This window comes from Lissotriton helveticus, chromosome 5_1, assembly GCF_964261635.1.
Source record: "Lissotriton helveticus chromosome 5_1, aLisHel1.1, whole genome shotgun sequence".
NCBI lineage: Eukaryota > Metazoa > Chordata > Amphibia > Caudata > Salamandridae > Lissotriton > Lissotriton helveticus.
Genome location: NC_136065.1, coordinates 2,016,530,161 through 2,016,546,231, shown reverse-complemented (window position 1 = coordinate 2,016,546,231; position 16,071 = coordinate 2,016,530,161).

Below are 16,071 nucleotides of genomic sequence, written 5' to 3'. Positions count from 1 at the left end.
AGATGGCGTCAGTAGCGGACCGATGTGTGAATAGGCCGGAACCAGCACAAGGCACCAAGATCCGGATGTCACCGTGGTGGTTTCATAGTTGAGAGGCACTTCATCTGCAGTGGGGCGCCGAGATCCGGATGGCACCGAGGTGATGTCTAGCAAGTTGCTGTACTGGTGTGGTCATCCTACAATGCTGAAACTCGGCGTGGGGCGCCCCATTAGTCTGTGAGATGGCAGCAGTAGCGGACCGATGTGCGAATAGGCCGAAGGCAGCACAACGCGCCAAGATCCGGATGTCACCGTGGTGGTTTCATAGTTGAGAGGCACTTCATCTGCAGTGGGGCGCCGAGATCCGGATGGCACCGAGGTGATGTCTAGCAAGTTGCTGTACTGGTGTGGTCATCCTACAATGCTGAAACTCGGCGTGGGGCGCCCCATTAGCCTGTGAGATGGCGTCAGTAGCGGACCGATGTGCGAATAGGCCGAAGGCAGCACAACGCGCCAAGATCCGGATGTCACCGTGGTGGTTTCATAGTTGAGAGGCACTTCATCTGCAGTGGGGCGCCGAGATCCGGATGGCACCGAGGTGTTGTCTAGCATGTTGCTGTACTGGTGTGGTCATCCTACAATGCTGAAACTCGGCGTGGGGCGCCCCATTAGCCTGTGAGATGGCGTCAGTAGCGGACCGATGTGCGAATGGGGCCAAAGGCAGCGCAACAATGTTTTCTGAATAGAAGACACCACAAGGCGCTGAGATTCGGTTACCACCGAGGTGATGTGTAGCAAGTTGCCGCACTGGTGTGGCCATCCTACAATACTGCTCCGAATAACGGCGTGGGGTGCCCGAAGGGGGGGGGGCGGCGTGAACGGGCCTTCCTAGGTGGAGGCTCGTCTGCTGTAGTGGGGCGCCCCTTTACCGTTTCAGTTGCCATTCAGCTGAGTTTCGGCTGCTCTTGATGCTACAGCGACAGGCGGCTGCAACAGGACTCTCAAAATGGCGGCCTGTTCTTTGGATTTGGGCCTGGTCCACTAAAATGGCCCTGGGACACCTTAGAACTCGGACGCTCGATTTTTTTTTGCTTTCCTGTACATGCAAAAAAAGGTAAATGCCCGGTACGTTACACGCTTCATCTGCCACGATGAACTCTCCAGAGGAACCGAAAAAAAATATAGTTATGGTAACTATACCATGCATCGTCATATGGAGAGGTGGCACCAATTAATTATAGTGCTGCATAAAAGAGAGATTTGGAGGAGAACCCCTGACCTGCTAGTACATTCATCAAAGAAGTGGCACTGACAGCATCAGAGGCAAGGGAAACGGTCCCAAATATTTAGAAGAACTTTGGAAAGATTAAAATGACATGTTTAGATTGTGGCAAATTAATTTCATGTGGACAGATGAGTGTTACTCTAATAAATACAGCATATGAACATCATCATAGTCGATGGTTGGTAGAGACATTTTGACTATATCCTGGACCTGCCCGTCCTCGCCCAAAATGGCGCCGGAATAAATGGGACTCGTAACTCCTTGTTGTGTACTGGTTGCAGAACCTTGAAATCACGAGATACGTATGCAGTTTTGAAGCACATGGCGGGCGGGGACGAGAATTGATTGCATATTTCGACATCCCTATTGATATTAAGTTCTGATGTGTTATTGATTACTGTACTATTGAAAGTTCGAATTAACGTCACCCATGGTACTTGCCCGCAAATGTATATCTAGATAATTTTATTGTAACTGGCCCTGTCGTATTTTAATTATAAAATGTACGTCCACCGATTCCGTAACTGTTAGACACCTTAGTTCTTGCAACCTAATGGCCCACCCGTTACGTTCCTCTACAGTGTAAATGTCTACTCATCATATACGATTACAGTTTGCTCCGTGGCCGGCCCACGTGGTTATAGGCTCGTATTTGTATAATGAAATTTTCACAATAAAGGTTTTTAAAAGAAAACATGGTAGTAGTATATACATTGGTAAAGTTTTTAATAATAGTCACTGTTTTAGAATCATTAAAAGGCAAGTGAAATAAAGCAGACCAATTACATGAAGGGTAAAAGGTATAATACGAAGGAACGCAGTAAAGATAAATGGTCAAGGGCTGTTGTGTTTTCTATTCCTGCAACATAAAGTGATCGATAAGAATCTCATATTCAGGCGTATCGGCGACTAAGACAGCAGGTCGACCCTCTTTTGCTCAACGGCTCCGTCATGGGACGAAGAAACGCTCTTTTTCTCGAATAAAGAATATATTTTACTTGCAGGACAGTTGTAAATTTTCCGGGAAAGTACATTAGCCTGGAACATTATAACATATATTTAAGAAAAAATAATGTTCGGAAGTAATAAAAAGCGTAATTTTTAGGTCATATGACCAAGCCTTTCATCATTAGAATAAGAAAAGTAAAATGAACCAATGAAAAGTTTTATTAACAAGTCACATGACTTGTTATGCTTACGTTACGCGCTGCGCGCCCCGAATGACTTCCGGATGCGCTAACGCGGCGTGTCATATGACGCATTACGCGACAACGCAGGTCCAGAATATAGTCAAAATGTCTCCACCAACCAGCGGTCGGAACACAACCCCTTTCAGCAGGCTAAATAGTTCTGTTAAATGACAACAGAAGGGACAGGCAACAAGAACCATTAGTCAAAGAGGGGAGGGCTAGTTCTTCTCTACCGGGTTACATTGGGGCGCTACCGGAACTGATCGAATTGGTAGTCTACAGTGTTTCTGGATGTTTCAGACTGAAGCTGGGGTTAGCATGAGAGCAGCACCATTTCGTAGCTCCGTCGTGGCCATTCCGCAACCAATCATGGCAGCCGCTCTTTATCGTTATTTTGGGCGGGGTGGGTGGCGGAGCCGAGCTGTTTTGCAGCCATCATTGTGTGGAGTTCAGTTCATTTCACTAGTTTTGTATTTGTCATGAGGGGTTGTTCCTAATGTTTCTATTTTAGCGAGGTCAAAAAGAGATCCCATTAGTGGCCTACTGATTTTGCTTGATTCCTTTTCTTTTTTTTTACACGATTTTTCGTTATCTGCAAAGACTAAACAGAGTATTGCGACTCTGTGTTTGTTTGTAAATAGAGAATGAACCAAAGAGAACCAATTCTAAAACAGTAAATACTTGGATAACAATCAATCAAATGGAGAGAGAAGCAGGCACGACGTATTACAACGGGGGCAAAGGCCTGCGTTAACTACCCTTCACTATGTGCAAAGAGAGAGTACTCCTAATAGAAATGAGGGGGGGGGGCACCATTCAAAGCAGATCAGTGTGCATAAACACGAAAATGTTTTCACTTACCACGTACTTGACATTCGACAGCTTATGATATTTGCTATTAAAAAACCATTGAAATTCACTGAAAAAACCATAGGTTATAGACCATATATAGTTAGGAATTAGCATTTACAAAACCTTGAAAATTCACTGAAAAAACCATAGGTTATAGACCATATATAGTTAGGAACTAGCATTTAAAAAACCTTATTTTACTCACACAAAACCATTGAAATTCCATATATAGTTAGTTGCACTAACTATATATCGCGCACCCGCAATCCACTGCTGATGATGTCACATATTACATCATTCATGACATGGTCAGTGACATCACTGATGACATCACTGATGACATCTCAAATGACATCACTGATGACATCACTGATGACTTCTCATTTGACATCAATGACCACATCACTGATGATATCATTCATGTGAAAATACAATGCATCTCCTCACATTTTAATATAACCTCTGTTTCACCCAGTGTTAAATACAGAGTATAATTTTTGAAACCATTGACACACCAATACTAGTTACTACATATGTACTCACTGATTCCTACGTCTACACACACATTCACTCATTCACCCATACAATCATTCATACATACAATCACTCATCTTTACAACACTATCATATGCACTCATACACCTATACAGACACTCACACTCTGCCACTCATCCATGGAGTTACTCACACACCTAGTCAGTCATGTAAAGAATCAATCACACTTCCATTTTCCTGTCTATACAGTTAAACATAGAGCACCTTACATTTTCAAACATATACTAACACATACTTACCTTGTTATACAATCATTGATATAAGTACACATTGATCTGCACAGTCACACACCTCCCAGCCAGCCACACACACACTCAGTCTCCCATACAAATACTTGGACAATCAATCAGTAACCCATATAGTTAATCATATAGCTACTGATCAACACATGCAGCAGTTTACAGAACAACAGACATAATGATGCACAAATTAAGATACTTTAGTCACTAACCCATGCACTCAGTGAGACACATTTAATCACTCACTCATACATTCAGTCATGCACCTACTAAATCCTTTGTCCAGACACTTATACTTCCACTCATTCTTCAATATGTAAGACACATTTTAACTTTACAGAAACATACAGTCACTGGATGTTGTCATCAGTGATGTCATCAGTGATGTCATTTGAGATGTCATCAGTGATGTCATCAGTGATGTCACTGACCATGTCATGAATGATGTAATATGTGACATCATCAGCAGTGGATTGCGGGTGCGCGATATATAGTTAGTGCAACTAACTATATATGGAATTTCAATGGTTTTGTGTGAGTAAAATAAGGTTTTTTAAATGCTAATTCCTAACTATATATGGTCTATAACCTATGGTTTTTTCAGTGAATATATATATATATATATATATATAAATATATATATATATATATATATATATATGTACATATATATATTACCTACTGGCGGTCGCCAGTAGGTAGTTATAGTTAGGACCTAGTTTCCATAGGAAATCCTCAACATTCTATTTGGATTAACTTTGGCCCTGGTGGATGAATCTTTGCGAATTTCTCAAAGAAGATGGCTCGGTCCGCTGCGCTCCTTCGCTGGGGGGGATTGGTGAAGTGGGGGCTGAGATAAAAGGGGGGTCCCAAAACGTGTTTTCTCCATGTTATTTTCCATAGGACGTCTAGACACGGCTACAGGTCGAACGGCTGAATGGATTTATAAGAAATTTGGCAAAACTGTAGAGTCCGGCTCGCAGATTACGCTTTTTTTGGAATGGTGTAAATCCGTTCAGTAGTTGATGTGAAAATTAAAGTTAAAGTCAATTATATATCTGTAAGCGCGGACGGGTGCGCGTACTCAAGCGGCTGCGCGCGAGCGGAATTTTTTTTTTGCTGCGTGACGTCTGTTAACGTTCGATTCGAAGGAAATCAGGAAGTGTTGACCGCCATTTTGTCACTGCGAGTAAATATATTGTCATTTCAAAGGGTTTGAACATGGAAAGGGGAGAAGGTAGAGATTGTTTTGCTGCATAGGTTCTCTCAGGGTGTGCAGTAAGGCCCTTAAACGCGAAAATATATATATATTTTTTTTTTTAAGTTGCGGGGTGCACGCACCCGGGCGCGCACACCTATTTACAACTGTGAAAATGGAGATAAATCAGAAGTTTGAGTGCTGATGTTGCAGAGGAAGATTCTGTTTCCCTCATCCGTGAAATGAACACCATCTGTCATAGATGTCTTGCATGTGGTAACGCAAGTTGTTGTGGTAAATAGAACCCATACTATAATCTCTGAGGAAAGCAGAAACAGATTTATTAACATGTCTCCTTGCTTTCTCAATTTGTGCACAATGTTGATTGGACTAATTCCATTTCTGTCTTTGGCATATATTGGAATATACCAAGGCAGTTCTGGCTTCGTTATTACGAGCACTAGAAAACAAGACATTCTGGGCAATACCATCCTTGACGTAGCCTTTTATTCTACAAGATGGTGTCTTTCAAAAGCCAGGGGTATAGGAGTATGTAACAAGCGAGCCATTTAATTGAAAAAACTAAACGTGACAAACGGTTGCAGGATCAGTGAAGGTTGATTTTTTAATTGAAAGTATAACAGGATCAGTTACAATAAAATCGTCAATACGCATACCATGGGCGAGTATCATGGGTAACATTATTTCGAAGCTTTATTAATACAATAATCAATAATGAAAAATCGACATCAATAGGGTTGTCCGTATTCCTAGTCAGTACCCTTCCCCGCCGCAATGTGCATAAAGACCGCATACATCCCCCATAACGTCAAGGCTAAGTAACTAGAACGTCATAAGGAGTTGCAATTCGCTCCCATACTGGCGCCATTTTGGTCGAGGTCAGGCAGGACCAGAGTATAGTTCAATGTGTCCAATAAGTAGCGGCAGGACCAGAATCCCTTTCGGCAGTTCTGGCTTCGTCATTACGAGCACTAGAAAACAAGAGATTCTGGGCAATACCACTCTTGACGCAGCCCTTTATGCTACAAGATGGTGTCTTCCATTCAGAAAATATTGTTGGCAGCATTTTGAAAGGAAAGATAAACGGCCGTTCTCCTAGTGAGTCTCATATTGTTACATTTATGAAGAAAAAGCCTGAAGAATGTACAAACTGAAAACCAGTTTTTGTCTGCATAGCATCAGCAGCAACACTTGAGTCAGCTTTGTGTGAAGCCACCATCTTGATCCAATCAATACCGTCCCCCTGCACACATTCAGGGACCAGGCCGCATTGCGAGGGCACCGCAGGACGTGTCTTCAGGTCAAACGGATTGTGGGACAAGGTCCAGAAGACAAGAGTCACCAAAAGGCTAAAAGTCCCTGCGGACCCCGGGGGCCGGCCGCCTATGTCGGGGGCGATCTCAGATGGTGTCTTCCATTCAGAAAATATTGTTGGCAGCATTTTGAAAGGAAAGATAAAGGGCCGTTCTCCTAGTGAGTCTCATATTGTTACATTTATGAAGAAAAAGCCTGAAGAATGTACAAACTGAAAACCAGTTTTTGTCTGCATAGCATCAGCAGCAACACTTGAGTCAGCTTTGTGTGAAGCCGCCATCTTGATCCAATCAATACCGTCCCCCTGCACACATTCAGGGACCAGGCCGCATTGCGAGGGCACCGCAGGACGTGTCTTCAGGTCAAACGGATTGTGGGACAAGGTCCAGAAGACAAGAGTCACCAAAAGGCTAAAAGTCCCGCCAGACCCCGGGGGCCGGCCGCCTATGTCGGGGGCGATCTCAGATGGTGTCTTCCATTCAGAAAATATTGTTGGCAGCATTTTGAAAGGAAAGATAAACGGCCGTTCTCCTAGTGAGTCTCATATTGTTACATTTATGAAGAAAAAGCCTGAAGAATGTACAAACTGAAAACCAGTTTTTGTCTGCATAGCATCAGCAGCAACACTTGAGTCAGCTTTGTGTGAAGCCGCCATCTTGATCCAATCAATACCGTCCCCCTGCACACATTCAGGGACCAGGCCGCATTGCGAGGGCACCGCAGGACGTGTCTTCAGGTCAAACGGATTGTGGGACAAGGTCCAGAAGACAAGAGTCACCAAAAGGCTAAAAGTCCCGCCGGACCCCGGGGGCCGGCCGCCTATGTCGGGGGCGATCTCAGATGGTGTCTTCCATTCAGAAAATATTGTTGGCAGCATTTTGAAAGGAAAGATAAAGGGCCGTTCTCCTAGTGAGTCTCATATTGTTACATTTATGAAGAAAAAGCCTAAAGAATGTACAAACTGAAAACCAGTTTTTGTCTGCATAGCATCAGCAGCAACACTTGAGTCAGCTTTGTGTGAAGCCGCCATCTTGATCCAATCAATACCGTCCCCCTGCACACATTCAGGGACCAGGCCGCATTGCGAGGGCACCGCAGGACGTGTGTTCAGGTCAAACGGATTGTGGGACAAGGTCCAGAAGACAAGAGTCACCCAAAGGCTAAAAGTTCCGCCGGACCCCGGGAGCCAGCCGCTTATGTCGGGGGCGATCTCAGGCCACACCAGGGCAACAAGACTGAGATCAATTTGCTCATACTGATCCATAACGCCCCGGCCTCTCCATGTCGTAGGCCGCAAGAGTGGGCGAAACTCAGCTGGCCGAGCGAGACTTGGGGAGGGCGCAGGAGCCAAGCGCCCCATCCCAGTCCGCGCTACCACACCGTCCCTCGGGGGCCTCCGTTAAGCTGTTCAGGTAGGCATCGCAGGCAGAGGTTCTTTAGATCAGTGGCTCTCACCGGCAAGGCTCCCCTCCGTCAGCAGTGATCGTTGGCGCTGTGGTTGTGGCCGGAGGCTCCGCCTGGTCAACGCCCCGGCCTCTCCATGTCGTAGGTCGCAAGAGTGGGCGAAACTCAGCTGGCCGAGCGAGACTTGGGGAGGGCGCAGGAGCCAAGCGACCCTTGTCAGTCCGCGCCACCACACCACACCGCCCCTCGTGGGCCTCTGTCTAGCGGCTCATGGGGGCACCGCAGGCAGCGGTTCTTCAGATCAGAGGCTCTCACCGGCAAGGCTCCCCTCCGTCAGCAGCGATCGTTGGCGCTGTGGTTGCGGCCAGAGGTCCCGCCTAGTCAACGCCTCGGCCTCTCCAAGTCGTAGGCCGCAAGAGTGATCGGAACTCAGCTGGCCAAGCGAGACTTGGGGACGGGGTAGGAGATAAGCGGTCCCTCCCAGTCCACGCCACCACACCGCCCCTCGGGGGCCTTCATTAAGCGGTTCTGTGAGGCACCGCAGGCAGCTGTTCTTCAGATCACAACAGAGTCTCATGCTCGATCGATTGAGCTGGCCGAATCAGGCAACATGAAGGTGGGGAGGGGGGGCACCTCTTGCTCAACCACCACCTGAGGAGGTGTGGTTTAGTTCTAAACCAATGAAAAGTGTTACCTTTAGGTCACATGACCTAGCCTTACATCATTAGGAAACCAAAAGTGAAATGAACCAATGAAAAGTTTTATTAACAAGTCACATGACCTGTTATGCTTATGTTACGCGCTTCGCGCCGCGCCCCGGATCGCTTCCGGGAAGCTGTGCTTCGTGCACCGGATGCGCTAACGCGGCGGGTCATATGACGCATTACGCGACAACGCGATACTACAGTGTTTCTGGATGTTTCAGACTGAAGCTGGCGTCAGCATGAGACCACCCCGTGGCTACGTCGTGGCCATTCTGCGAGCAATCATGGCAGAAGCTGCCCACCGGAAGTCTGCGGGAGTCGGGGGCCCCGGTGACTCTTGTAGTATCTTCAAGGCTGAGGGGACGCTTTTGGGAATGGGGCCCATGCCGTAGCAGTCAAGCGTCCGAGTTCCAGGGTTGTCCAGAGCCACCCTTGCAGGCCAGGCCCAAGTATGTGGAGCCGACCGCCATTTCCTGAGCTCCGTGGCAGCCGCCTGTCGCTGTACCGGAAGAGTGGGTGCAATTCAGCCGGATGGCGGGTGAGACGCTGTAATAGCAAGAGCAGGCGTAATTCAGCTGGCCGAGCGAGGCACTGTGCCGCAGGAGCGGGCGCAACTCAGCTTGTCGAGTGAAGCGCTGGGGTGCAGCTGAGAAACCTCCACCTGGGGAGGTGGGGGAGGCTCGTTCGCACCGCCTCTCCCTTCCAGTGCACCCCACGCCGTCTCCTGGCGCAGGTATATGTGATGGTTGGACCAGGGCACCGCAGGACGTGTCTTCAGGTCAAACGGATTGTGGGACAAGGTCCAGAATGGAAGAGTCACCAAAAGGCTAAAAGTTCCGCCGGACCCTGGGAGCCGGCCGCCTATGTCGAGTGAAGTGCTGGGGTGCAGCTGAGAAACCTCTACCTGGGGAGGTGGGGAGGCTCGTTCGCACCGCCTCTCCCTTCCAGTGCACCCCACGCCGTCTCCTGGTGCAGGTATATGTGATGGTTGAACCAGGGCACCGCAGGACGTGTATTTAGGGGTGTAGCTGAGAAACCTCCACCTGGGGAGGTGGGGGAGGCTCGTTCGCGCCGCCTCTCCCTTCCAGTGCACCCCACGCCATCTCCTGGCGCAGGTAAATGTGATGGTTGGACCAGGGCACCGCAGGACGTGTCTTCAGGTCAAACGGATTGTGGGACAAGGTCCAGAATGGAAGAGTCACCAAAAGGCTAAAAGTTCCGCCGGACCCTGGGAGCCGGCCGCCTATGTCGAGTGAAGTGCTGGGGTGCAGCTGAGAAACCTCCACCTGGGGAGGTGGGGGAGGCTCGTTCTCGCCGCCTCTCCCTTCCAGTGCACCCCACGCCGTCTCCTGGCGCAGGTATATGTGATGGTTGGACCAGGGCACCGCAGGACGTGTCTTTAGGTGAAACCCTGAACTATGGCACCCAACATCCAGGACTTATGACATTTATGGAAGGCAGTGACATCGAAGAATCTCAGGGACCAAGCATATGCAGAGTCTTCCCCGGGGTATTTGCACAACGGTCCTCCACCCCTAGGCCGCCAGCTATGCTACCTTGACAGGAACAGTGTCATGCATTTGGATCGATGTTGCAGCAGGCTGCCATGTAAATAGTTATTTAATAAAACGTTTTACCCTGTTACTTTGCTGGTGTGTTGTATTTATTTATAATATTTGTATACGGTTTGTCGTTATTTTGGGCGGGGTGGGCGGTGGAGCCGAGCTATCTTGCAGTCATCATGGCGTCGAGCTCGGTTTCTCTCACTAGTTTCATATTTCTCATGAGGGGTTGTTCCTAATGTTTCTATTTTAGGGAGGTGAAAAAGAGATCTTATCAGTGGCCTACTAATTTTGCTCGATTCCTTTTGTTTTTTCTAACGATTTTTAAGTTAAAGTTTGCTAGCACGATACAGTGGCTAGTCCACATTTTATATATGTCTTTTTTATTAGGGGTCTCCTCCGGTGGAGTCGGACGATCTACCTCTAATAACCGGTAAGTGTTCCTCTGAAGGAATGCGTCTTGAAAGTGGCTGACTGTAATGTATGATATTTCACTCAGTGACTTTCAGGCCCATGCTGTTTCAAAACTGTGCATGTGCTTGAAGCAGGCGTAGGTATTGACGTAGCATTGTGAATATAGTGCATTGGTGAGCCTTGCTGGAGCTGCATCACAGTTGCGATGCAACTCTAGCAGTATTAGTTTTTGAGCACAGATGTGTTACGCATGTATGGTGTTTTTGTACCATGGTGCGCCACATTTCAAATGTGGTACACCATGGGTAACGGAGCACTAGCATACTGTGGTGCACATTAACTGGTGCATATCTGGGTATGAAGTAGTTAACATGAATCTGCCCCATAGGTTACAAATCCGCGTTTAGTAGACTGTTTGGCCTTTGTAGTTTTATGTTTTTTCTGTTATTCTATGTAGGTATGTAATATTGCAAGATTTTTGTCACGAAAAAGAAGCCATGAGTATTGGGTTTGTGAAAGATTGCAAGATTTTTAAAATTAAAAAGGAAAAATCATGGCATTGTTTAATATAGTATTGTAAATACTTATCTTTAACAATGATGACAGAGTAAAAAAAGGTTAACCTGATGTTCGAAAATTATTCACAGGCTTCTTTAGAGGAAGTATTCTATATGATTGTAGCGTGGGTGTTTCACTTTTTTATAGGTAATAGAATGCATTCTGCAAGCATGTAGTACTCCTCCTGCTACAGCATAAATATTCTTCAGTGCTTATGTTCATTTCGTAAGTGGTATTGAGACCGACACAGAACTTCAATGGATCGGAGGGGCTGTTCCTGTGCATCTGGAGGACTGCCAAGCCGTTGCAGCAGTGGGAGTGAGGCCTCTCACGACAGAGAACTTCAATGGATCGGAGGGGCTGTTCCTGTGCATCTGGAGGACTGCCAAGCCGTTGCAGCAGTGGGAGTGAGGCCTGTTACAGGGGCGTAGCGCAGCTCCTTTTGATGTTCACAATTGCAGATAACAGGGTAGAGATGTGAGGGAAGTGGGTGGAGTCCTCCGTGTAAATTGCAGAATAGAAACTACTCAGAACCAATTGGAAGTGTTGTTTTCGAGTCACATGACTTCACATGCGCGTCTCGGGACGTGTAGGCGGTGACAGTATCTGGTCATGTACGCCATTACGTGGAGAAGCGTGGCTCAGTGGTTAGAGGCGGCAGACTCGGAAGCTGAGATCGGCCATGGACCAGGGTTCGATTCCCCGCCTCGGCAGGTCTCGGGCTCAAAAAAAATAATTCCACGGACTCGACAATTCTCGCTCCGGTGCCTACTCGACTCACGGGGTCACACTCTGCGACTCTGGGCAATAGCTTGCTTAATCTCCACTACGGCCCCTCGCGGCGGGATGCCTGGCTTTCACCTTGTGGATACCCTGCCGGGGTATCTCACAGGGGAATACCAGGACGGGTTCCCTAAGCAAGCGCCTTGATACCTTCGGGTGATACGTGCGCTATATAAGTCGCAATACATACATACATTTGGAAGTAGCGGTCTAATTCAGCTAAGTTTCAAAACGTGTAAAGGAGTAAATCCAAACACATCCGGATTTAATATATCTTCTGAGCTCGATTCAAGCATACAATTGTTAAAGTATAAAACCTTTTATATTTTTTTTAAAAATAGGAAGGTGTGTACATTCGGTCACGCACGAAAGTTTAAAAAGACATTCGGCTCCATTTAATGTAAACTTTCATAATAATAAAAAAGAAGCCTAGGTTTAGTGTCTTTGACGTAGTATAAGTTCTTTGATGGGTCTATGAAGAAATTTAATAAGTTGCAATTGCAAAGTTTTCACAAAATATATAGGCGGGTGCGCACACACGGTCGCGCACGAACGAAAGCCAAAAAAAGCGGAGATAAACTCCCTTTATAATATGCTCCTGGAGCTGTTTTTGGTACAATGAGTTAGTTCTGAAAATAACTTTATTTTTTTTTAAAACAAGTGTTATGTTGTTTGATTTTGGACCAGGGCACCGCAGGACGTGTCTTTAGGTCAAACCCTCAAGTATGGCACCCAACATCCAGGACTTATGCCATTTGTGGAAGGCAGTGACATCTAAGAATCTCAGGGACCACCTCTGATGGTAATAGTGTGGCCAGGGCTCTTGTCGATGCCTGTGCAAATTCCACAGGGTGCACTTGTTTGACATGCCGCACCATGGTATGTATGGAAAAGGAATATTTTTTTCTTGGATTTCCTCTTGAGAGAACCGAATTGCATATCATGCAGGTAACTTTTGACGCATTCACTTTCTTTTGTTCTTCAGGATAAGTGAAAAATTGCCAAATAAAAGATTCCTTTTTTCTTTTTAAAGGTAGTCGCTCATTTCCTTCAGATTCGGAAGATGAATGCGGGGCGGCAGCCATTTCAGCAAAGTCTTCCGAAGGGTGTTGAACGTCGTTCTCTTTTGAGAGTAGAAAAGATAGTGAGAGGAGTGGGTGGAGTCCTCCGTGTAAATTGCAGAATAGAAACTACTAAGAACCAATTGGAAGTGTTGTTTTCGAGTCACATGACTTCACATGCGCGTCTCGGGACGTGTAGGCGGTGACAGTATCTGGTCACGTACACCATTTGGAAGTAGCGCTCTAATTCAGCTAAGTTTCAAAACGTGTAAAGGAGTAAATCCAAACACATCCGGATTTAATATTTCTTCTGAGCTCGATTCAAGCATACAATTGTTAAAGTATAAAACCTTTTATATTTTTTTTAAAAATAGCAAGGTGTGTACATTCGGTCACGCATGAAAGTTTAAAAAGACATTCGGCTCCATTTAATGTACATTTTCATAATAATAAAAAAGAAGCCTAGGTTTAGTGTCTTTGATGTAGTATAAGTTCTTTGATGGGTCTATGAAGAAATTTAATAAGTTGCAATTGCAAAGTTTTCACGAAATATATAGGCGGGTGCGCGCACACGGTCGCGCACGAACGAAAGCCAAAAAAGCGGAGATAAACCCCCTTTATAATATGCTCCTGGAGCTCTTTTTGGTAGAATGAGTTAGTTCTGAAAATAACTTTTTTTTTTTTGTTTTTTAAACAAGTGTTATGTTGTTTTTGATTTTTTAAACTTGCAACAACATTTTCATGTGTGACACTGGATCAAAATGAAATGAAGAAATTTATCTTTTCTCGGGGCATTTATGACTCTCAATTTTTAGTTTAGTAAGAATGAGGCTCTGCTCTCCGTACAGAAGAATTTCTCCACACTCGTTGCATTTCATGTGCACCTTTGCAAGATATGGTCGCAAGTCCATCACAGCACTCGATGGTGATACAGGTCGTCCACCAGAAGATGTGCTGGCCACCTCTGATGGTAATAGCGTGGCCAGGGCTCTTGTCGATGCCTGTGCAAATTCCACAGGGTGCACTTGTTTGACATGCCGCACCATGGTATGTATGGAAAAGGAATATTTTTTCTTGGATTTCCTCTTGAGAGAACCGAATTGCATATCGTGCAGGTAACTTTTGACGCATTCACTTTCTTTTGTTCTTCGGGATAAGTGAAAAATTGCCAAATAAAAGATTCCTTTTTTCTTTTTAAAGGTAGTCGCTCATTTCCTTCAGATTCGGAAGATGAATGCGGGGCGGCAGCCATTTCAGCAAAGTCTTCCGAAGGGTGTTGAACGTTGTTCTCTTTTGAGAGTAGAAAAGATAGTGAGAGGAGTGGGTGGAGTCCTCCGTGTGAATTGCAGAATAGAAACTACTAAGAACCAATTGGAAGTGTTGTTTTCAAGTCACATGACTTCACATGCGCGTCTCAGGACGTGTACGCGGTGATAGTATCTGGTCACGTACGCCATTTGGAAGTAGCGGTCTAATTCAGCGAAGTTTCAAAACGTGAAAAGGAGTAAATCCAAACATATCCGGATTTAATAGATCTTGTGAGCTCGATTCAAGCATACAATTGTTAAAGTATAAAACCTTTTATATATTTTTTTAAAATACCAAGGTGTGTACATTCGGTCACACACGAAAGTTTAAAAAGACATTCGGCTCCATTTAATGAAAATTTTCATAATATTAAAAAAGAAGCCTAGGTTTAGTGTCTTTGACGTATTATAAGTTCTTTGATGGGTCTATGAAGAAATTCAATAAGTTCAGAAATATATAGGCGGGTGCGCGCAGTCGGTCGCGCACGAAAGCCTGCAAATGTGCTATCCATTTTATTGAGAACTGTTGCCGAGAGTGCGCACAGCGGGTCGTGCACGAAAGTTTAGAAAGGCTATTTTTATTTACAGGCAAATTTTAATGCGTTGAAAAAAAGGCAAGGTACAGACTTTCTAATTCTGTATCGCTTTACAAGGAGTCTCTATGCAACTTGAACAGTGTAGAAAACGGCTTGTTTCTGAAAAAAATATTGCCAGAACTTTATTGACAAAAGTATAGGTTGTATACATGAGATATTTCTGAATTAGCATTTTAAAAACCTATGAAATTCACTGAAAAAACCATAGGTTTTACACACGTTATAGTTAGGAAGTAGCATTTACAAAACCTATGAAATTCACTGAAAAAACCATAGGTTTGACACCAGTTATAGTTAGCTGGAAATTTTACTGATATAAAACCAATGAAATTCCACGTTATAGTTAGTTGGACTCACTATAACTTGCGCGTGTAATGCACTGCTAATGATGTCACATATTACATCACTCATGACATCACTGATGACACCATCCTTGTGACACAGTGACAGACCTCCTTTCACTGTAATCTAACCCTTGAAACGTATATTCAAAAATAGAAACTAAAATGTTCAAAAAAATGGAGATACCCATACCAGTTACAACAACCAATTCAATAATTCCACCATGTATATACACATGCACTAATTCACCAACAGTTCTATATAGTCACTCATACATATATTCACTAATCATATGTAGTGATACACCTACACATCCTGTTACACACCGACAGTCATCCAAAAGTTATTCACACACATACTCACACATGCAAATAAACTATTGAACATACATTTATTTGCATAAACAAATATACACACACTACCACTTTACTTCTAAGGAAACTTACACATACTTACTCTCTTAAAAAATCACTTCTAGAAACACATACTAATTTAAACAGGAACTTTTAGAATCCCTCACTCTCACATATAGTCACTTATATACATCAATATTCACATATACTACATTAAAACATATGTAGTTACTGATAAAGACACTAATAAGACAGTCATTCACTCACTAACACAGACATATGCACACGAATCCACCCATACAGTCCTGCACATATGCTGTCTTCAAAACACATACAAACAGAGACTCAGTCATT